The 23,622-nt window shown below is 39.7% G+C and overlaps 1 protein-coding gene across 3 annotated transcripts in view; it reads right to left on the bottom strand.

Moving 5' to 3' along the window:
- The window catches only part of LOC122717870 (CD151 antigen-like), a 68,692-nt gene extending 45,281 nt beyond the window's left edge, over window positions 1-23,411 (bottom strand). Inside the window, exons 1-2 of one of the 3 annotated variants that reach the window (XM_043942353.1) lie at window positions 23,100-23,411; window positions 6,623-6,720 (exon numbers count right to left, since the gene is read on the bottom strand). The gene's annotated coding sequence lies outside the window, so the exon portion shown is untranslated. Of the gene's footprint in view, window positions 1-6,622; window positions 6,721-8,184; window positions 8,503-23,099 lie in introns of those variants that run through there. The other 2 variants (XM_043942364.1, XM_043942367.1) reach the window with 2 other exon arrangements.
- Window positions 23,412-23,622: the final 211 nt, after the last annotated feature.

Raw genomic sequence — 23,622 nt, 5'->3', positions numbered from 1 at the left:
ATTTTCCCTCATCTCTACGACACATCACATTCTCTCTCTCTCTCTCTGTATTCCCAACGTTGACTCGAATCGACTGCTAATCGACGCTGCGTGGAAGTCGACTCTTGCCAACCAACGTATCCTCTCGACGATCCTCTCTCCCCCTCTCTCCCTCTCTGAACTAAGGAGAAGGAAGAACGAAAAAGAAAAGTGAAAATTCGCGAGATTTAATCGCTGCAAGCACGCGGGGAAAATTATTATTCCCCTGCGAAGAGAGGGATGAAAAGGGCGTTTAAAGTTTACGGACAAGCGAGGGTGGCTTTGAGGCGGCGGGGAGACGTTGAACAAAAACGTCGTCCCGCGAGGACAAAGGTCGAAAAAGTTGCCTTTATCCCCGCCGGTATTTTCCCCGTGAAATATGAAAAAGAAAGGAGGAAAGGGTTAGAGACGGAAAGGAGGAGGAGGCGTTTTTGAAGGGACGCCTCGATATTCCGTAGAGAGAGAGAGAGATCGTTTCTTCTTAGAAATCTGTTTCTTTTCTTGAAGTTGACGGCCAATAAAAAAGAGACATCCTTTTCCTCTTTCTCTTTTTCTCTCTCGAGAAGAAGAAGAAGAAGAAGAAGAGGAGGGAAAGAAGGAGTCGACTCCGTTTGCCAAGCGAAAACAGGTGCCACGGAAGACTCGTGCCAGCCGCTTAATTACTCGGCGAATTCCATCGAACGTTTAGGAAACTGGAGTCAAGTTGGCGCGAACAAGTTGCCGGAGAACGGTTCCCCCCTTTCAACAACTTGACTAATTCTATTTGTTTACTTTCAATTACGAAGCACGCGTTCCAGATATACCTGTTGTCATCCTTTGAAATTGTTGCAACTTTGTCTCCGCGAACGCTTCGATGATAACGCTTTAAGTTCTCTCTTTCTCTCTTCTTTTCTTTTTCGTTTCGAACGATTGCGAAGAATTCGTGGCCAGGGTTAAGGTTTGTTTCGCGACTCTTTTCTAAACTACTTTCTTTCTTTTTTTTTTAAAGTTTCTTACAGGGCTCGAAACAACGAATTTTCTTAAATTTTTACGCTATAGATCGATGGACGGATAAGAAATGGTTCATAGTTTTCTCGTAGTAGTAGAAAAGTATGTTAAAGTATTATTTTTTTTTAAAGAGATACAGCGAGTTAATTCATAATCTCATTTCATATAAAAAGTATCTAAAGTATCTAAGTCAAAGAAATCCGCAAAGAAAGAAGACTTCTAGTGTCTTTGTGAATAGATTAAATTACAAAAAGGATCAGTTCGAGTTGTTAGATATGAAATGTATCAATTCGAAAAATTAATATTCGTAATTTTTCATCTCAATTTACAGATTCTACATCGATGAAATTCTTAGATCGTAATCTAAACAATTAAAATACTAGACACGCAATCAAGAAAAATAAATACTTGGATTTATCGCAAAGTAATTAATAATTCACTCCAAATTATATATTACCTTTCCTATCCTACTAATCCTACAATGTCTTGTACACTTGTTACTCGTCTATAAAAGATTAACAATCGAACAAGCTGCAACTACTCTATCTACTTTATCCTAATTGTTTTACATTTCCTAATTTGTCTCGCGTATCAAATTCCTCTTGATTAAAAATTATAAAAAAAAGTACGGAGAAACATTAAAGAGAACACTCCTTTCCTTTCGATCCAAAGAAATCATCCCTCTAAATTTCCCCTTTTCGAGGGAATATCTTCCGATCTCGAGCAAACGCTCGAGTCCATCCATCCTGAAAATACTCGAATTCGAATCCCTACATTTCCGATACGAGTCGCGGCTCGAGGCCCATTCGAGCTTACTTCCGCGTAAGCTTCTAACGCGATCACGTCATCCCCTGGCTCACTGCCTCGGATTGGCGGTTCGAGGGTTGAAGATCGACGCGGTTTCACGAAGGCGATGACGCGTGCGCCAGTGGATTCTACGAGAGTTGTTGAGATTCGCGTTTCAACACCAAGTTTATTAGCAAGTGGCGCGCAATAGTGCATACCAAAAAGGGGGGAAGCCGAGAGAGAGAGAGAGAGAGAGAGAAAGGGTGGACTTCGAACGAGTGCATCGAAATCGTGACACAGAATTATTTTCTTTTTTAATATTAATCGTTTAATATAATTAATCACGTTCAAATTCAATAATTCTGATTCATAGTTTGCACGCTTTAAAGATAAGTTGAAAAAGGGTGGCACAGAATTTTCTTTTTTAATATTAATCATTTAATTAATCATATTCGAATTATTAGGGATTCTAATTCATAGTTTGTACGCTTTAAAGAGAGAATGAAAAAGGATGGCACAGAATTATTTTCTTTTTTAATATCAATGGTTTAATATAATTAATTCGAATTATTAGGGATTCAATAATTTTGATTCATAGTGTTTCGAGTTTGTACGCTTTAAAGAGAGATTGAAAAAGGGTAATACAGAATTATTTTCTTTTTTAATATTAATCATTTAACGTAATTAATCATATTCGAATTATTAGGGATTCAATAATTCTGATTCATAATTTGTACGTTTTAAAGAGAGGCTGGAAAAGGCACAGAATTATTTTCTTTTTTAATAACAATGGTTTAATATAATTAATTCGAATTATTAGGGTTTCAATAATTCTGATTTATAGTATATATACAGTATATATATATAGTATATATAATTCTGATATATTTGTTGCATAATTTTAAATAAATTTTGGATCGCTTGTTGTCCCTCCAAAATAGGGACAGGATTGAATCAAAAGATGTTGATGTGTTAATCTCTGTGTAATTTTTGCCGATTACGATTCTCGAGAAAGAAATTGATCGGCCTCCAACTTAATTTCGAGAGCATAAAGAAACGTTTATATAGTGTAATCATTAGAATTCGATTAGCCGCGTCATTCTTGATCCAACCCCGATGCGTGAAGGGATTTCGAGGGATTCGAAATTTCACGGTGGGACATTCCTTGGCGTGGCGAAAGAAACGCAAACGCGAGTGGTCAAAGAAAAAGGGGAAAAAAGGTGGCGCGGTGGAAATTGAAGTTCGAATTACCGAGATGGAACGCGTGCAGCGTTTCGTCCCGCTACGAGTAAATGGAATTTCAGAGGAGCGAGAAAAAAAATCGTGGCTCGAAATTGGAAAAGAGCCACTCGTGGATAAAAACAAGCAAACAATCTTCCTCCCCTCCCCAATTAATTTCGAAAACCAATTTTATTATTTTACTATTTATTTTATTATTATTTTATTATTTTAATAATTTTATTATTTTTCCGTCCTGATTATTCCTTATTCGAAGAAAGGAAATTCTTTCTTTCGATTAACGCGTTTCGTTCCATCCTTTCGTTTCGAGAGGATAGAGGGAAATTAATTTTTTCTCCAACGAGATACATTTCCTCGTTAACGAGATAAATCGTGGTCAAGGGATAATTTTTTTTTTTTTTTCTTTTTTTTGCGACGGGGAAAAAAATTCTCTGCCACGAATTCACTCTGTTTATTTTATACAAGAGGCCACTTTGGTTGGCAAATGAAAGCGATACTTTTTTTTCCTCCCCTCTTCCCTCGTTAAATAATAAATCGGTTCAACGTAAGCAAAAGATAATTTGGCATTTAAAAACGAGGCGGGGAAATAACTAATCAGCGTCGAAACTTTCTCTGTCCATCACTTGTTTATTCGTCACGAGTTCAGACTAGATGAATGGACGAGGAAGAATTTTTCTTTGGAAGCGCAAGGATTACCGGAAGGAGAATCTTTTCTTTTTTTTTTTTTTTTTTTTTTTTTCGTAATTACACCCGGAACTACAAGAGCAATTCTACTTGTGATGATTCTACAGTTTTCAGAGAGTCTGTTTTTATAAACATTTTCTTTCTTTCTTTCTTTTTTTTTTTTTATTAACTTCCGCTCTCGGTACGTGAATTTTGCTCGATGAATCTTTTAACAACGTGGCCGAGAGTCGAGCCTCGATTAATTATTCACGCGTGATCATGCATTTCGCAACCTTCTGAGATGAAAAACTGCATTATGCGAGTCGTTGCTTCTTTTTTCTCTCTCTCTCTCTCTCTTTCCTCGAGATTATTTCATCGAATTTCCGTTTCGAAAATACGAAATAAGTACAAAAATTCTTTATTTATTCCTCGTTCCTTCCGCCATACGTTGGAAGAAAAGTGGAGTGACGCGGATCTAATTTAAATATTCGAATACACGGGAACGTTATTTTTCGGGATGGTCCGTGTTTCGAGGGTAAAAAAAAAAAAAAAAAAAAAAAGGAATACTGCAACCAATCTCCCCGTGAGCCATCGATTGCGTTTCCGCTAGACGATTCCGGATAGAATTTTTGCGTGTGCGCCAGCAAGGAACGAGTCGATCGGATTCGAGAGGATAAATATTATATCAAACGTTTCGAATGGACATTTGGTCGGATGGAGAAAGAAAGTGTTTGGTAAACGATCGTGGATCAGGGGATTCTGTATGTGCAAAAATAAGTCAAGAAACTATGACACATTATGCTGGACGATTCACAAATAGCTCGCGAGGCGTGAGTTACAGAACAGGGAAGAACGATCAACATTTGCTTGAAAGGCGGTTATTATACGTTAGGCTGGATTTACATTGTTGCAGCTGTGTTTCAGTTGTCCGTAAACTACGAATTTTTCTGAATAACAAAAATATCGCAATAAATCGCAATATTGTTCGCGAACAATTCGTTCAACTGTTCGATGAGTACGCGCCTTTAAGCTGAGCGCACACTGCTGTTAATATATAATTTTAGTATTATGTTTGCTGGCAATGGATATCTTTGCGAACATTATCCTGCGAATTAATTAAATTGTATTCGTTGTGAACTGTTCGATGAGTATGAGCCTTTAAGTCTACATTGCTATTCGTAACATTTTAATAAATTATGTTCGCTGGTAATGGATATCTTTGCGAACATTATCCTGCGAATTGTTCGATGAGTATGAGCCTTTAAGTCTACATTGCTATTCGTAACATTTTAATAAATTATGTTCGCTGGTAATAGATATCTTTGCGAACATTATCTTTCGAATTAATTAAATTTTCGTTTATTCGTTGTAAATTTTTCAATGAGTATGAGCCTTTAAGTCTACTTGCTATTCGTAACATTTTAATAAATTATGTTCGCTGGCAATGGATATCTTTGCAAACATTATGTTACGAATTAATTAAATTGTATTCGTTGTAAATTATTCGATGAGTATGAGCCTTTAAGTCTATTCGTAACATTTTAATAAATTATGTTCGCTGGTAATAGATATCTTTGCGAACATTATCTTTCGAATTAATTAAATTTTCGTTTATTCGTTGTAAATTTTTCAATGAATATGAGCCTTTAAGTTTACATTGCTATTCGTAACATTTTAATAAATTATGTTCGCTAGTAATAGATATCTTTGCGAACATTATCTTTCGAATTAATTAAATTTATTCGTAAATTTTTCAATGAGTATGAACCTTTAAGTCTACTTGCTATTCGTAACATTTTAATAAATTATGTTCGCTGGTAATGGATATCTTTGCGAACATTATCTTGCGAATTAATTAAATTTTCGTTTATTTGTTATGAATTGTTCAATGTTCAATGAGTATGAGCCTTTAAGTCTACTTGCTATTCGTAACATTTTAATAAATTATATTCGCTGGTAATGGATATTTTTGCGAACATTATCCTGAATTAATTAAATTGTATTCATTGTGAATTGTTCGATGAATATCCATATATATTCATAACATTTTAATAAATTATGATTGCTGGATATTATCCTGCGAATTAATTAAATTGTATTCGTTGTGAACTATTTAATGAATATACACCTTTAACCTTTTACATTGCTATTCGTAACATTTTGATAAATTATGTTTGCTAATAATAAATACTTTTGCGAATATTATTCTTCGATTATTTAACTAAAACTTGTATTCGTTGTGAACTGTTCGAGGAACATCTTTAAACTGAATTTACACTGCTATTCGCGAAAATTTCGCAACAATTTGTAAATTAATATTCGCTACTGATACATAAATACATTTGTACAGCGAATATCACGCAATAAATCGACCAAGGAATACCGTGTTTACGAATAATGTTAATTAAATTGTTTGTTGAGTACGCGCCTTTAAAGCACGGAGTTCAAATACGGACGCGTTATTTCATTTCATCGACGAACAATTCTGCATCTGTTCACGAGCTCTACCTCCACTACGTTACGAGATGATATTTCTATACGATTGTCGACCAAAACGTAGAAAGACGTTTCCAAATAGCAATTAAGAGTGGAATTAATCGGGCCATTTTTCACCCAGGCGTGGAGCACGGAGGAGGGGGAGCCCGAAGCAGGAAGTGGCACGCGTGGTTCGTTACCACGAGAGGTATCGGGCAATCAAGTTAATGAGGAAAGAGGAGCAACGAGTCGAAAGAGACGAGCGAGAAAGAGACGCGACAAGGAAGGGCTTTCACCTAATGGTTTGAGAAACGGTTTGCTCCTCGTCGTTGGCCCGCGCCACGCGCCATTTATGGCGACTCTCATTCTCGGCCTCCGCGATCATTTGGCCCTCCTCAATCGCGTTTTCCCTCCTTTTTCTTTAATCGCAGAGGGAACGTTGCGTCAAACTTACCGTGCGTCATCGGTGTGCAGCCTCAGCCCGATCTTTGATACGCATGTCCACTTTAGAATTTTCGAAAGTTTCCCCTCGTTACTGCTCGGCCACGTGTCCTGCAACACACGATCAAATCAGTTTTCTCGTCGATCGTTTCCTCTCTTTTCCTCGTAGCGTACCAAGCAACATCATCTCATCAATTATTATAGGTCGCTCGTACAAACAAATTCTCTCTCACATTTGAACGCGATATGATACAATTTTCGCCATCTCGTTTCATTGGACGATATAAATTTTTCGAAATATTTCGAAACAAGTTCAATGAGTTCAACGCGTCAATTATTACGATACAATTTTTCGTACGCGAATCAAATCCTCCTACGAATTATTTTTTCACATTTGTTATAATTAATATTAGAAAGAAAATTTTTATTATGATATAAATTTTTCTAGCATTTCGAAATATTTCATAAACGGCCATTTCAATTTTTCCAACGCGAATGTATCGAATCAAATCCTACGAATTATCTTTTCGACTACATTTGCTCTAATATTAGAACTAATATTAGAAAAAATATTAGAAAAAATTATATAATTTTTGCGAACATTTCGTTTCATTGGACGATATAAATTTTTCGAAATAATTCTCTTACGAATTATTTTTTCACGAGTACATTTTTTATAATTAATATTAGAAAGAAAAAATTACGATATAAATTTTTCCGGCATTTCGAAATATTTTATAATTTCGGCCATTTCCTCGATTACTCCTTCATTATCCCTTCACAACGAATATATTCGCTCTAACTATATATTAGATATAAATTTTTCTGACATTTCACAAACGTCCATTCAACGTGTCAATTACAATTACGATACGAATCCTTCTACGAATCATTTACTCCGACTAACATTAGAAAGAAAAAAATTACTATATATATTTAATTTTCACGAATATCTCGTTTTATCGAACGATATAAATTTTCCATTTCGAAATATTTCAACAAGCGGCCATTTCAACGAGTTCAACGTGTCAATTATTACGATACAATTTTTCATAAGCGGGTGTCTCGAATCAAATCCTTCTATGAATTATTTTTTCACATTTGTTATAATATTAAAAAGAAAAAATTATGATATAAATTTTTCTGGCATTTCATAAGCGGCCATTTCAATGTATCAATTTTTCGAACGCGAATGAATCGAATCCTCGATTACCGTTTCATTATCCCTTCACAACGAATATATTCGCTCTAACTATATATTAGATATAAATTTTTCTGACATTTCACAAACGTCCATTCAACGTATCAATTACAATTACGATACGAATGTTTCGAATTCTTCTACGAATCATTTACTCCGACTAACATTAGAAAGAAAAAAATTACTATATATATTTAATTTTCACGAATATCTCGTTTCATCGAACGATGTAAATTTTCCATTTCGAAATATTTCAACAGGCAACCATTTCAACGCGTCAATTACTACGATACAATTTTTCGAACGCGAGCACACAATTCTTATCCCTTAGCAACGAGTATATTTACTCTAATTATTAAAAAGAAAAAAATTACCAATTAGTTCTTTCTCCCGAGACAACCCCAAAGAAAGGAAGAAATTCGTCTTGTGAATGCACAGCAATCGTTGGACGACACGCAACCCTTAACGCCGATTTCGTGACCGCGAAAGGCGTCGAGTGGCGTAAACAGCGCAAGTTCTGGGCGTGTAAACGCGATCAGATTTACGAGCGCGGCATTTAGCGCGATAAGCCACGACCCACTAATGCGAACCGTGTGCAACACCGCGAGGATTGAGCGTTAAGCACGCCACTCTCGCGGACAGAAACTTTTCTATGGGCGGAGAGAAATGTTGTTTGAATGGCGCTGACGTCTCTGATGGAAACCCGCCGTGCCGTGCATCACCGAGTTCACGAATCCCTCGATTCGTGTAAGAGTCCCGTTGAAAGCGTGAAAAGGAAAGAAAGATTATTTCTTCCGATTTTAAATATTTATATTCGGTTGGCCACGAAAATAATTTTATTAAACGAGGATGTAGCGAAAGGATAAAGAATTTGTTTTTTTCTTCTCATGGTTCTTATTACAATTTATAATATAATTTTACAATATTAATTAATTCTCTCAAGAACGAAGAGTCAAATATTATAAATTTTCGGTTTACTTTTGCACCAGAGATCATCCTCCTCGCATCTCATTTTAATCACATCCAGTATAAAATTATAATATATATAAAAAGAAAGTAAAAAAGAAAATTTAATATCTCTCTTCGCGCAAGCAACGAAATACCTTTTAATCGATATCAAAGAATAATTAATGATCCTCGATGGAGTTTCCTTTAAAGATAAATATAAAAACGCAGAAAACCATCCAACATAACAGATAACACCTCGTACGTTTGTGCGTCGTGCAGAAGAAACGAGAAACAGAAACCGAAACTTTCCTGTACACACATGTGTAGTACACATTTCGCGATATTATGCAGATCCAGGGATCTGCGCGTCGAAAAGCGGCACGGAACGTGGATAAAATTCGACTGGCATCGAATAAAACTCCGTTTGCCGGCTAATAAAAGAAAGAAAGGGATATCATCCCACGCGAAGGATGCATAATCGCCGCCGATCGTTCGATAAACGATTCTCGACGAAAACGACGATGGACGATGGAGAGAGATGGCTCGATCCCATCCTCTATTTTTCTCTATTTTGTTTCGCGAGTGTCCTTTCTCTCGCACGAAGAACACACAAAGAATTACACTGCTCTGAGCGAGGAGCATTTTCAGCTCGAAATCGAGCGTCGTGGAGACAAGAGAGATGGATATAGAGAAGAAGAGGGGTAGAGAGAAAGATAAAAGGGAAGCTCAAGTTTTCTCTCTGTACTTTTTCTAAAAAAAGGAGCAACTACTCGCCTCTTATCCGTCAACTCGATATCAAAGGATCGAGTCGAAATCTTGAACGAGAGAAAACTCCAAATTTCTCTTTGATACCACCTTGATATTTTATCGTTCCCCTTTGGATTAAGATTCTTTCTCTGTCGTTCTTCCATTTTCCGTTTTATTCTCCCTCTTTTTCTTTTCTTTTTTTTTTTTTTTTCAAGTCCTTTGTCACATATTAAATTTCACGGGAGAGGGTTCGATATCGATTTAATCGGGATACGATCTTCAAACGATCTTTCGCCGTTCCATCAGAGGAACCACCTGTGTGTAATTCGGCCGTGCTGGAAATTGAAATCGTCCTTTCTCCCTCCCCTCCACGAGGAGGATCTTTCTCCCGTTCGAAAGGGAGCTGAAAGAAATTACCCGCAACTTTCGAGACAAAGAGAATTTTCTCATCTACAATCCCTTTTTTCCCCCTTTCCACCTCGCCTTTCAATTTTGCATGCAAAACGTTTCAATTCCTCCATCTTCCTCCCGGAAGATCGAATCGCGACCTTCGAATCAATTCCTTCCGTTCTATCGATCTTCGCCAACGTAATCTTACCCATCGTTTCTTCGAATAATTCAATATTTATGATTTTTTTTTTTTTAATAGAAGTATTTGTATCGCGTTTATAAAATCACCTTTATTTTATTTATTTATTTTTTTCCTACGACGCAATCGAATATTCCCGTTTCGTTTTATAATGTTACATAAATAAAACTATATATATAAAGCTCTCACCGCCAGTCGAATCATCGATATTAAATATTCCGAGGAGAACGTTAATTTGTTTTTAATTATCGATAATTAATCGAACCGGTGGATATACATATATATTTAAACCATTCGAATAAAAAGCGGAATTTCCGCGTAATTCCAGGAGAATTTCGCCGAGGGAAATGCATCTTCGCGAAAGTCTTTCTTCTTTGAGAAATTCCCTAATAAAATAGAACGCTGTGAGGGGAGGGGAATGCGTAACTACGTCCGAGCGAACGAAACACGGTTAACGGTGTCGTTCACTGCGCAGTTACGGGCGAAGAAAAGGAAATTAAATTCCCTTACAGCTCAATCTCCATACACATTTCACGCACGGAAGCCGTTCCCCGTTCGCCGTTCGTTCAAACGATCCCCCCCTCCGCCATATCCAGATAAATTTCCCAATTTCGACGGGAAAACCGAACTTTCTAATTGTTTCCCGACCGATACCAGACGTATCGATATCGACGTGACGTGAAATACGAGCCAGAAACGTTTCCTATTTTATGACGCTTACGATTGCGTCAGATTTTCTTTTCTATCGACGAACCTGTATGTTCGTGAGAATTTTCTTAGTGGTCTTTTGTCATTAGTACTGGCGGCCATTTTTTCTCGTTTTCTTCGCAACGAAATCAACAATTTCGACTCCGTCCGATTTTTCTTCCTTCCGATCTTTCTTCCTTAACGATCGAAATTGACAGATGAGAAATATCGATCGAACAGCTGGCCGTGTATTTTGATGGAAAATATTCCCTATCCGGGGTTCCATCGCTCATCGATCCGAGTCGCGACACCTAGGAGACACCTAGGAGCGTCTTATCCACGTTTCCTAGGGAAAAAACGATCCCTGGTGGAAATACCAGAGGCTAGGAGAGAAAATAGTTCCAGTTCCAGATTCGTTACAACGTCTTATGATATCGCTCCGCACAAAAAAAAAAAAAAAGTAGTCTGAAAGTATCCTCGTAACTTTGCGTTTCCAAGGAAGGAAGCGATAGTTTTTCTCTTTCTCTCTCTCTCAAATTTTCAGACACGCGAATCTCGGGGAGAACGGCCAGAAGAAAACTTTCGTGGAGCGTTTCCAATTTTTCGACGTGAGTACGTATCACCGCGCTTTCCACGGCTTTTAACCATGGCTTCCCTCGCCAACCGAAAAGAATACCGTGTAATATTGACCGACTCTGTCGTCCCGAGATTTCTCGCCACCGATATCCACCCAACAAATACACGAGTGCGTCTCACGGCCATTCCTTTCCGATTTGCGATCCCTTCCTCGTCTCGTTTCGAATCGAAAGCCAAGATCTTTCAATTCAGTTGAAAGTATACTCTATAACGGTATGTTATTGAGAAAGATACGAATATATATCGTATTAATTTTTTTTTTATTTTTTACTCCTCAAAAAAGAAAAAAATCGTTAGCGTTAATATCCAATCATGAGGAGGAACTCTGTCAGATAAAACTGTTTTAATTAATAATATAGCGTTAATGGAATAAGTATAGATAAGTGAGAAAGAAAGGAGAGTACGTTATCCAAGAAGCATGAGACGAGATCGTATGCAGAGATAGTATTGAGAAAGAGAGAGAGAGAGAGAGAGGGGAGATTAAGTCAATTTTGAAAACTGATGCCCACGTCCTGACACTCTGGCGGACAATCGAGCTTAATTTGGCCGGTCAACAGCGACAGCCGGATAACTACGTTACATGGGATTTCTAGGGATCCCTAGACCGGTTCGAGGGAAATTTCAACGCGAGCCGAGTCCCTGGGGTGCGATTCACTTATACAGCTAATACCTGAAGCCGTCAACATCAAGGGAAGATTCTATTAAGGAACCGCCCAGACCTTATCAGTTATTCGATTTCACTAGAAATTCGGCTACAATTCCAATTGGTTTCAAAAGTCTCGATTTATTCCGGTTCAATGGTGCCGATATCTTTCCAATTCATTAATCGGATCGATTCTACGCGAGAAGATTATTCTGAAAAAATTCTAGATAATGCCTCGAATATATATTCGTTCCACGAAATTAGATCGAAACGTTAGATGCGTCTTATATTCACCTAATTACATCCATTTAATTATGCAATATTTTAAGTTTAAGTTCAACATGCAAACGTATTAACATGTCACATCCTATTGTTTTCGATACGTGTTTCATAAATTTAAATAAATAAACGGATGATGTAAACAAAATACTTGTTTTGCATTGCAATTTTTCAAGATATAAATTGTCCACGGTTCATCGATCGGATCAAATCCAACCTAACCTAACCTAACTTAATTTTCATTCCCCTCATCCGCCCGATGATATAAATACCTGGCGTATTACCAGGATTATTTTCGCGGATTTCTTCGATAATCCGAATCAGTGTGGATCCAATTATCGCAGATTGCATGACGGGCTCGCGAGGAGAGAGAGAGAGAGAGAGAGACGGTTAACGGCACTTCAATTGGCCTAATCGTAGTCACTTTGCCGGGCAAGTCCCCGCCGGGCACCGACGTTCACGACCCGTTTATTAAATAAGAGCAAAGGCCACGAACCATTTGCAAAGTGGGACGAATGGATTAGATTTCCTGTTGCAATTCTACACGTGTGCATACGTCCGCCTTCAACGACGACTAATGAATGCAGCGATGAAAATCGTTGCCGTTGCGCGAGCAGGGTCATCCTTATTGGGCGTGAGATCGCGTTACGTTGGCTCCGCTCGTGAAAACTCGTTAACAATCGTGATAACAATAACAATAATAATAATAATAACAATAGCCGTTCGAGAGTATCAGTATCAATAAACCGAATATCCCTTCCATCCCGACTTTCTATGGGAAACTATCCCGTTAGGGTATTATATCGGATATATTATCACGTTGATTAATCCCGATTTATTAATCGAAATACAAAACTTTCTCACCGAATGGACTTACGTAAGACGGACGGAAGGCGTAACGCTTCAACTTCGGCCCATTATGTAGAAAGTATTATAGTAAAACTCTTGATATGAAAATATTACTTATCTAATATTACCGAGTCACGCAAGTTACGCCGTGTGTCAATATGCAGGTTATTAATAAAGAACGAGAAGAGAAAGTATTGTTACGATTTATGTGTTTGAATTCAAAAAAAAAAATATAGGACGATAATTTACTTTTTTCAAGATATCTAAAAGTTGTTCGTTATTTATTACATATATACGCGTTCAACGTGTCACGTTCGCTTCCAGTCTGGTTTACGTGAGAATCAATTTCTACTATACCAACAGAGAAAGACGCGGCCTAACCGCAAACGAATACGCGAGAGCAGGAAACTCGTGAGAAGCCGGACAAATTTTTCAACGAAAAAGATCTTGTATCTTCTCGAGGACAACGAGTATCTGAGAAAGAACCGGAGGATCAATTGGAAGCCGTTTTCTACTCGTCCTGGAAGTCACGAGAACGAACGGTGACTAATAATACATCGTGAGTCACGACGTGAACCGTGACATAACCTCGAATATCCTAGTCCTCTCAGCGTTTCGTTCCCTCTTTCTCCTTCCCGTTACACTTCTCTTCTTCCATCCTTCTCGATCGCCAGGCCCTTTGCCTTTTCCCTTTCCCATGCTCACCTACGCGAATCCTCGAGTCGCGGAACGGCTTGTAAAATATTAGAGGCGGCGAGGCAGTCTCGACAACAAATAATCAGTCGTCGTTTCTCCTATATTGCCGCGTAGGCGGAAGCACTATTATCTACCTTTCGAATCGAAGGGTTCGGTGAATCGATCGTTCCGGTAGACTCGTACAAATCCTTCTAGATGGCGTCGTTTCTTTGTTTTTTCTTCATCGATCGAAGAAATCGTAAATCTTTACGATGGAAGACGTGTATAACGTCTCATTTTTTTCAGGTAACGAATTTTCTTCTAATTTTCTCGTTTTATATATATATATCTATCTCTCGATAAATCTTTAATCGGAGATAATAACTTTCTAAAGCGTCTCCTTCTGTTAAGAAACATTCTGCACAACAAGATACATAAGTAATCCCATTGGCGAATGTGTAAACTCTCGGCGGGAAAAAAAATGACCGACTAAATTAATTCCTCAATGCTCCTAATAGCGTGGCTAACAGGTATCATTCCGATGCGACGGGGACAAAGATTCTTGTCGGCGCAATCTGGTCGACATTTTAACCTGGTATGTTGCCTCGTTACACTAATTAGAGAGCGGAAAGCATCTCTCTCGGAGTATATCGGACATTGTATCGAGGATGAGCAGGAAAATTTATCTCGGGAGAATCACCCGTGTTATTCGCCGATCGACGCTATCTCGATCGATTTCTTCTCGCGTCTTCTGGAGCGGAACAACTGCTATCGGTAACACGGAAAAGTGATCGAAACAGGTCGGCACGATGTTTTCAAAACGAAAACGAGAAACAAAACCCCGTTTACATCAAAGCTGCAAATTTACCGTTGCGAACAACCCATTCCACGTCGACCAACCTCGAGACGTTATCAAAACGATTATCGATCCTTTTTTTCCGCTTCATCGGACTAGAAGCTTTCGGATAAGCGGCGGGAGATGTTAATCGGCCGGTTCCAAAGTAAATGAGGTTTAATTAAGATTTAACGTATGCAGCGGAGCTAATGAAGCCAACGTCCTTCCTCCAACTTCCTTTATACGGAAACTGTTCGTGTTTTCTCCTCTTCCTCGAGAAGTGCTTGTCTCGACGCTTGTTTTAACACGCGTGCCGTTGAACGGCACGGGACAGTCGCCTCGTCACGCGACGACAGCTTCCAACCGTGCGGTGAACGGAGGACTCGATGATAAAAATCACCGTACGTGATTCGGCCTTTTAACGAGCTACTTTCACGACATTTCTCTCCGCCTCTCGCGCTTATTTGGATCATTGCGCGACGTTTCCAGACGTGCACCGCTCTATTTTCGCCTCGACGGCCTCGTGCCCGCGCATTCGAATCGCGCGTTATCCAAGAACGTCGCGACGAGGAAAGCTTTTTCTTGCGCGTCACTTTTTGATCAAAACAAGTGCTACCGCGAAATCGCCTCGTCGACAACGTCTCTCGTACCCAACTTTGTAAATCGTCGGGTCGAGTTCGCGCGAAACTCTCGAGAAGCGGGACGAGAGGATTTCCTTAAGAAAAATCTTGTGGACCGCGTGACGAGTAATTCTTTCACGCATCTTCTCGACCGAAACTTTTCTCCAGGCTCCTCCTCGTCCATGGAACAAAGGAGGAACGGGCTGCTACTCGAAATTGCGCGATAATTGAAACCATCCTCGAGCGATCCCATCGCAGACGAATTTTCGTACGGATCCCTTCCTTCCTTCGCTCCACGAATTATAATCCCACGGTTGAATCTCGCCGCTTGGGATGGCGTTGTTCACCTTCGAGTACCTGCAGATTATGGGACCCGCTCGAGCACGTAATTCTCCCTCCTTTCACACAAATCTCGACAGGCTTTATTTCCAGAGCAGGTACAAATGCCCCTCGCGGTACCTAGCCTCCTAGAAGAGAATTGCACAGTCCCCTACCAACCATTCGTTCCAAAAGTATCGCGCCACCTCGTAATCGTCATAAATAACGCGATATTCGTATTACAACTGCTATTTCTCTCCTCCTTTCCTTCTTCGAATTTTTTCCAAGAAACGTAGCAAAATTTTACGCGCCAAATGTTCAAAAAGAAAAATAGGCAGCTAATTAAATTTCAAGATCCAGGGACGGACAACTTTCATTCCCTCGAGAAGAATAATCAAATTGATCCTTTTTTTACAACGTGGCATTATATTTCTTCCAGATTCACCGCCATTTCTTTTCCGATTTACAATAACGATCGGCCAGTTAACGCGGCAAAGACAGACCCAGAATACCTTTCTCATGTTTCTTTCTCACGAAGAAGAACCGAACGAGTCCGTTTCGGAAGCGGAAAGATGGATTTTATTTCTCTCCTCTTCCATTTTCCAGACAGAGAGAGAGAAAAGCAAAAGCGTCCATTCGAGAGCCTCTTTCGAGGATTAATGGGCAGCTGACGCGTCTGGACGCGGTCCACCGCACTCGTCCTAATGTCCCGCGTGTTCACGGATCGAGATACCGTCGCAGCCAAGACAAAGAGGCGCGTGACCCGCGTATTCCGCTCGTGGCCCGATTTGCTCGTCGACGATCCGCGTCTCTGACGACACGAATACCGATGATCACGCGACCGTGAAGTGCAGTCGGACGCAAAATCGGCATCTCCCCCCTCCCCCTCGGGACAATGATCGCGCGCCCGCTCCCCTTCGAGAAGAATCGCGGGGAAGGGGAACAATGGGCCAGGAAATACGTGGCGAAAATACGAAGGGGGTCGAAGGGGGACGCAAAACCGTGAAATAACGTTTTCCGCTTAGGGGGCAACCATTTCGGTGAATTTCGGGGAGAAAAGATTTGGAAATGGAATTTGGGAAGAGAAGAAGGGAAGAAGCGAAGGGGGTTTTCTTGTGCGGGAAGAGAAAAAAGGGTTCGAGCGTTGTACGAGCGCCTTAAAAGGTGCACGGGCACGCGCTCCTGCGTGTCTTTTCTTCAACGAGAGATCTCTCGTTTCGAGGTGAAATTTTTTTCCCCTCTCTTTTTCTCGTGATGAAACGCCTCGAGGGAGGGTATTACACTTCTTGGAGAAAGATATTTTGAACGTAGGAGAAACCGTTTCGGAAAATTAACACGATTGTTTAATAATAAAATTTCTTTCTTCTTTGTTTTGGTTATACCAATAACTTTTTACCAAGTGGATCGATAGATTTGTTTTTTTTTTTTTTTTCGTTTCAGGGAATAATGATTCCGTTTCCGAAAAAGAAAGGAACACAAAAAACCGACGAGACGAGTTTCCAAGTGGCCCCGATATTAGCATATCGATAGCCGCGGGGGTTGAATAATAAATCGATGGATCGTCACAAGGAACGTCGCGCTCGTGTAAAATTTTACGCCAGCGACGGATCCGACAATTTCAAACTGGATCGAGTTTCCTCGATATCGACATTCCCTCGAATCGCGGCCGAGCCGCTCGAGAACCGTGTTCTCTTGGCGGAATTGGTGGCGCGCAGAGACGAGAACGGCGCTCGTTAAATAATTATTTTTAGAGGGACGATAAGCGCGGCGACTGGTCGGCAGCGATCGGGCGGTGTGCGTGCGCCGCGCGTCGATGTCACATCTATCAAGCGAATCAATTACAACGGCGTTCCTTGTCTCCTCGCGAACGAGAGCGTGGCCGTTTGCTTTCGTTTAACGGACACCCACGTATACTTCTCCTTTCAATTACCCCCGTTTCGTTATTATTTACGAGCTTGCCGAGAACGAGTCGAAAACTTATTACGATCGTTTGAAAAAAACGCCATCTTAATTACGATTTCCGTAAATAATGTATTTTTACTTTCTCGAAATCCAACGATTAATTGAAAACGAGGGAGGAAATGGAAAGGTGAAAGGATGTATAAGAATCGAAAAATATTTTTGATTTTTACGAAAAGAGTTTCGAGAATATTGATACTGCAATTTTTTTTTAATCCAATATTTCGTTTCAAAGTATTTCGTAAAGGGATGGATTCTATCCCTTCCTTAACGCTATGGAATAAATGGAAAATAGAATTATTTAGGGTAGAGACCACTTTGTGTTTACGTTTAACAATTTTTAGAACATCGGGTAAAAGTTTTGAGAAGCTCTCCTCGTTGCTACGAAGATTAAAAACGCGATTGTTCAAATGTGTAAATTTTAACAACGATAGGGAAAATTGTGCTACGTCGTTGTAAATCGAGACCGAATGAGAGGAATGATTGATAATAATAATAAAAAAAACCTCATTCTTGCTCCGAAGAAGCTGAAGCTGTGCAAAGTGTTAACGAGCAAACCGACGTGAATGTGAAATTTGCAATCCAGAGATATCTCTCTTTTCCCACGAATGAATAGCTTTTTGCCCGAACCGGATGTAACGGGACACGTGTCGAGCTATTGACGTTTCCCGTCCCTTCTCATCTTTTTCTAAAAACCGCACACTCCTTTCGAGAATCGATCCGCATCCCCCCCCCCCCTCTCCCCGATCGAAGCACGCTTATCACGCGAGACGTTTCGCCTAATAATTTTCATCAGCCTCGACTCTTGTCAAACGCGACGTGTAAAAACGATCCGTAAAAAAGAATAAAAAGAAAAAAAAAAACATTCTCTCCTTTCGAGCGAATTTTCTTTCTTTCTTCCTTTTTTTTTTTTTTTTTTTCTTTTTCTTTTTATTCTTCGGTCAGAGAGGCGAGTTTCTGAATCCCAAGTCGCGCGGTCGCTCGAAAAGGAGTGTTTTAATTGGCGGCATAGGCAGAGAAGGGAACTGGTCCGCTCGTTCGTGCGGCAAATTTGCATTCGGCGAAAAGTGGCGAGAGTGGCGGGCAAAGGGTGGAGAGAGAGAGAGAGAGAGAGATATAGGGTAGCGTAGAGGAAGGAGGAGGGGGAGGCACGACTACATTCCCTTTTTAAGGCAATGCTCGGCGAGTCGAGGAGATTTAAGGCCTATGCTCGACGCATAAGAGACTTATTAGCGTTAATTAACCGGGCTACCAGATGATAGACAGGTAGCGATAGGTTGATCGTATTCAAGAAAGACGAGAGAATCTCGAATGGACCCCCGATTAAATTATTCGACACGTGCCGGTTGAGTGAATAAAAATTATAATATCGACCTTTCACGAAACGTATATAATAAATATAATATATAATAAACGTACGCGCGACCTTTATTCCCCCTCCCCCCTTCCTCCTCCTCCATCGAGACGTCCGATTTAATTAATTTCTCGATCGATCGTAAAATTGCTCGCCAAACTTGATTAATGTCCCTGTTGCGATAAACGGTTCGATCAAATCGCGGGACACAACAAACTAAGCGTTTCAGCAACATCAGATCCATCAGAAACATCTGCGTGCCCATTCTATCGCGATCTATCGATCATAACGCGATGACTTCACCGGATCGAGCAACGACTTGCTTGCACGCTCGAGATAACAATGTTTGATCATCTTCCGCGCACGATTTCGCACGAGTTTGCGCATCAACTCTTCAATTAACATTCATCGTGCGTCGATTTAATTTTTAATGGAGAAAAAGAAAGAAAAAAGAAGGAAAAGAAAATTTTTTGCGTTTCTAAAGTCTTCCTTTGTTTGCGTTCCGTGTGCGTCTTGGTTGCGGCGGATCCACGGAGCGGAATCTAGCGGAAGAGCGGTTAAAAAGAAAAAAAAAAAAATGGGCGAAAAAGCAGACTGTGGCAATAATGGCGTTCGATTTCGCTTACGTTCTCGGATAACGGCGGGACAGCGATCACGTACGGCGCGAAGGAGCACGTCAAAGTCCGTTGCTCGCTTATAAATATTCTCGCGTTGCTTTTTCCACGCTTCCAATCGCGCGACCAATCGAAGATTACATCATTGCTCGACGTTTACACTGGCCGTTAAATATGCATCGTTGCCTCTCCCCTCCTATACACTTCCTAGGATGTTGCACGCTCGAGCACATGATCATGTTGACACGCTTGTCGATCTCGGTAATCGGCCGATTTAATAAGATGGAAAATGATGGAGGCGAACGGTAGCTCGACAAAATTCCAACATCGTTAGTTCCGCGACGAAATTGGCTCGTTTCGAGGCGAGATAGCTACGTTTAATTTTAATACTCTCGTTAGAGAAAGCCTTTCTTGCACCCTTTCGCGATAATATTACCCTCCCCTCCCCTCCCCTTTCTTCCTGTGAATTTTCTCTCTTCGCTTCGGCCGAATCTTTCGAACGAAAATAAAACGTACATTCGTTGGAACGAAAGTTGGCCATTCAGAGGGGAAGGCTAGGCTATCCTTGATTAAAATGATAACGATCTGGAGCAATCTTACTTTTTCTAAAGTTTGCTTTGCTGCTTTCTTTTTTTCTTATTTTTTCGAGATTTAGTACATTTATTGGCCGATTCATTTAACCTTTGAGTTTTGAAGAGCGATGAATATCGATGAAGTCTTTTTTCATTATTTATTTCATAATTATTATAAAATTCGAGTCGCGTATTTTTGAATACAAAACGGAAACGTGTAGATATACGTAACGCATATAGTAAGTGATAACAGTGATAACGAAACACTCGACACTCGGAATAGAAGCGTTCTGTGTATGCTCGCAGAAATCGTTACCATATATATGTACGTGTATATATACGCGTAACGTCCGATATGTTGATTCTGAGAGACGCCTGGAAATGTGCCTGATATTCAAACGAGAGTTAGTTATCTTATTTGCAAACGTCTTCCGATATCTATTTTTTAAAATTATCCCTTCGGATCCAACCTCGTTGGCTCGTAAGAAGAGTATAAATATATAGAAGGTAATTCCAATTAATAATAATCGAAGAGGGAAACAACCGATACTCTATGTAAATAACACGTATACAGATCGATTCTATTCTTGTATCCTCGATACACATCCAGCGTGGGAGACGATCGTATGCCTCAAGTAATTGGAGAACCATCGACGTATTGTAACCTCAAAACACTAAGACAGTCTCGTGTCTGGCCACCAATAACGGTGAGTGCTCTTAATCCTAAATTGAAAGCAGTATCCGAACACGTGATCCCAGCTGGCTAATTTCCTTCCGGAATCTATTTCCGTTAGATATCGGCGTAAAATTCGGGACAAAGTCACGAAATATAGTGCGAAGATAATTTTGTTTAAACGCGAAATATAGATATTTCAACGAGCGAGGAAAGATAAGTTGTGTTTGCTTTGGCCTAAATGTTCGTCTATCGGGTAAGATTAACATAGTTTTGTATAATCAAAATGGTCGATAACGTGCGTTTACGTTTCACGTATTAAAACCTACTGATAAGAAAACGGTTGCTTCGGATCGTGTTTCGTACAGCATGGATATTCAACTTTGCCTCGTAAATCAAGGAGGAAACAGTTATTTTTATTTGCAATTATTCGATATAGAGAATTTTACAACGAAGAAAGAATGATCGCAAGTTATTTATCTCAAGTAAAAGGGTTGAGAAACACTGCTATAAAATTTTTTTTCAAATTTCTCTTCGAATAATATTATTTGTTGTTACCGTTATTGTCGAAGATTCTCAGCTAATTTATTAGGCATGTTACTCGCATAATGCAAACCTACTCCAGATTACATCAAACAAGAAAATATATTACCGTTATTATTATACGATCATAAAATACTTGGAAAACGTATACGAACGAAACGTGTATTGTGTATCAGATCCGCGAGGAAAATCGTGAAACAGCATGACGTACCACGACAGAGTCGAAGTGGAAATATTCATGCGGTCGGTTCTCTTGGTCGGTTTGAATACGAAAGAAGGTAAAAGAGCGCGTTAAATCTGTCGAGCGGAGGACGTAAGCTGGTACTTTAAGTAACGAGAAAACTACTTCAACCTTGACTGAACCGTTCTACGTGCGATTCACTTAGTGGACGCGTCGCGAAACCACAACTATCCGTCTGGAATTCAAACTACCTTGACGATCTCTGCTAGATAGATATTATAATTAAGAATCACTATCGAGGCAACGATCTTGCAATTTTTTATTTATATTCGATATATAAATAAAACGCGAAAATAGCTAAAAGTAGCTCCCGAAACGTATTTTAAAACGGAAGAAACTTTGAAAAAATGCTTTTTAAAGTAATAATTTTTCAAATATTTTCGAAATTTTAACGCTTAACTTACTTTCTACTTCGAGAAACTTTAGACAAATTTCACGTCAAGTTGATTGATAATACGATTGATTTATATTTTTCTTCTTTATCTTCGTTATTTCGAGAATATCAATATCGTGAATTAAAGTTTAAAGTAGCTGCTATAGTAGCTACTTTAATGAAGCAAATTACGAGACACAATCGAACGCCTCCGCTAGATCGATAAAAAAGCACGAAGTTAACCTCAAAATGAACCGGCACGATGGCTAATATGTATTAGCACGATCATCTTGCGGGACGAGAAATATCTATAGTGTCGCACGTCGGATTTCTTGTCGTCGGTTGACCCGTTCTCTCTGATCCTCTGTTGCTCTCTTTTTCACGGATCCATTCGTCACACTCGCTCCTGTTATCCTATCCTACGCCTCCTTCATAGGCTTTACGCCATGGGAACCGGTATGACCGGAACGAACAGGCGGAATTCTTTCTATGACTGTCAAAACAAGTCTGTCGAGCGTTCCGCTAATTTAACGAACTCGTATCGTTCGGCCTAATCGACCATGCAGGATTTATTTGCATTTCGTTCAAACGAAGTGACAAAGTTCGACCGAAAGTTTATCGAAACTACATGACTATACGCACGAACAAAATCGATAATATGAGAATTTTTCTATATTTCATTCTTATTCATACTTTATTTCGTCTTCTTCTTTAAATATTTTTTCAAAATATATTGTTTGTAAAAATGACTGTACTTACGTCTCTCGATAATATGCTATAAACGTTTCACACGTTTGACTTACATATACGTGTGATTATTTCGAAATATCAACAGTTGCAAGATTATTAAGAATGCAAACAGTGAACAGAAGAATATGAACAATCTTTATAATTAGAAAAAATTATCGCGTATCGACGATATATTAAACGTCTTATATTGCGTCAAATTGCAATAAGTCTTAAGAATAATAAAATAATCGTGATATTCAAACGGCGTGAAACACGTGTCAAAACAACGGTCGCCATTTTTTATGTTTTTTGCGTTCTAGATTCCCGCGTATTTCCACCATAACCCTGACAAGATCACATCGCGCAAATAACCTCTTTTCAATCGAGTAATAAACAACGACTTACCGAGCGCGTTCTCGGGACGACCGCGTGACAGCAAAAAAATAAACACGACGCGAGGAAGATTCACCGCAAGTTTGTAGAGTTTCCCGCGTGCTGCGAATGAACGAAGAGATTGCGTAACGCAGCAACTTGTTCGCACAACGAGTTCGATCCACGACGAAGGACACACTTAATTTATCGGGTAGGCACGCGAGATAACACTGATACGTTCGCACAACGTGTCACGTGGAGGCAAGGACAATCCATTTGTTTTGGTATGAAATAGGAAACGAACGGAGTCCGCACGAAAGTTGGAGAAGAGAGGCGCAACGAACACCTTCCACCGCGACGGCTGGAACGCGACTGACTGGCTGTGCCCGCTGGCTTACCGCTACGCATACGACCTCGAGTTTCGAATTACGCGCGGCTTAACGACTCTACATTCTGTATCTGTCAGTCTTACAGCTCGGAGATGAATACGAGGATATTACGTGATCATTTTCGAGCTGCCGTGTTCACGCACGAAACGTACGTAGACGTGAAAAGT

The sequence above is a fragment of the Apis laboriosa genome, unplaced genomic scaffold, assembly GCF_014066325.1.
Source record: "Apis laboriosa isolate Shangri-la unplaced genomic scaffold, ASM1406632v1 scaffold11_cov152, whole genome shotgun sequence".
Lineage (NCBI taxonomy): Eukaryota > Metazoa > Arthropoda > Insecta > Hymenoptera > Apidae > Apis > Apis laboriosa.
Note: the sequence above shows the minus strand (reverse complement) of the source record. Positions and strands in the feature narration are given on the sequence as shown.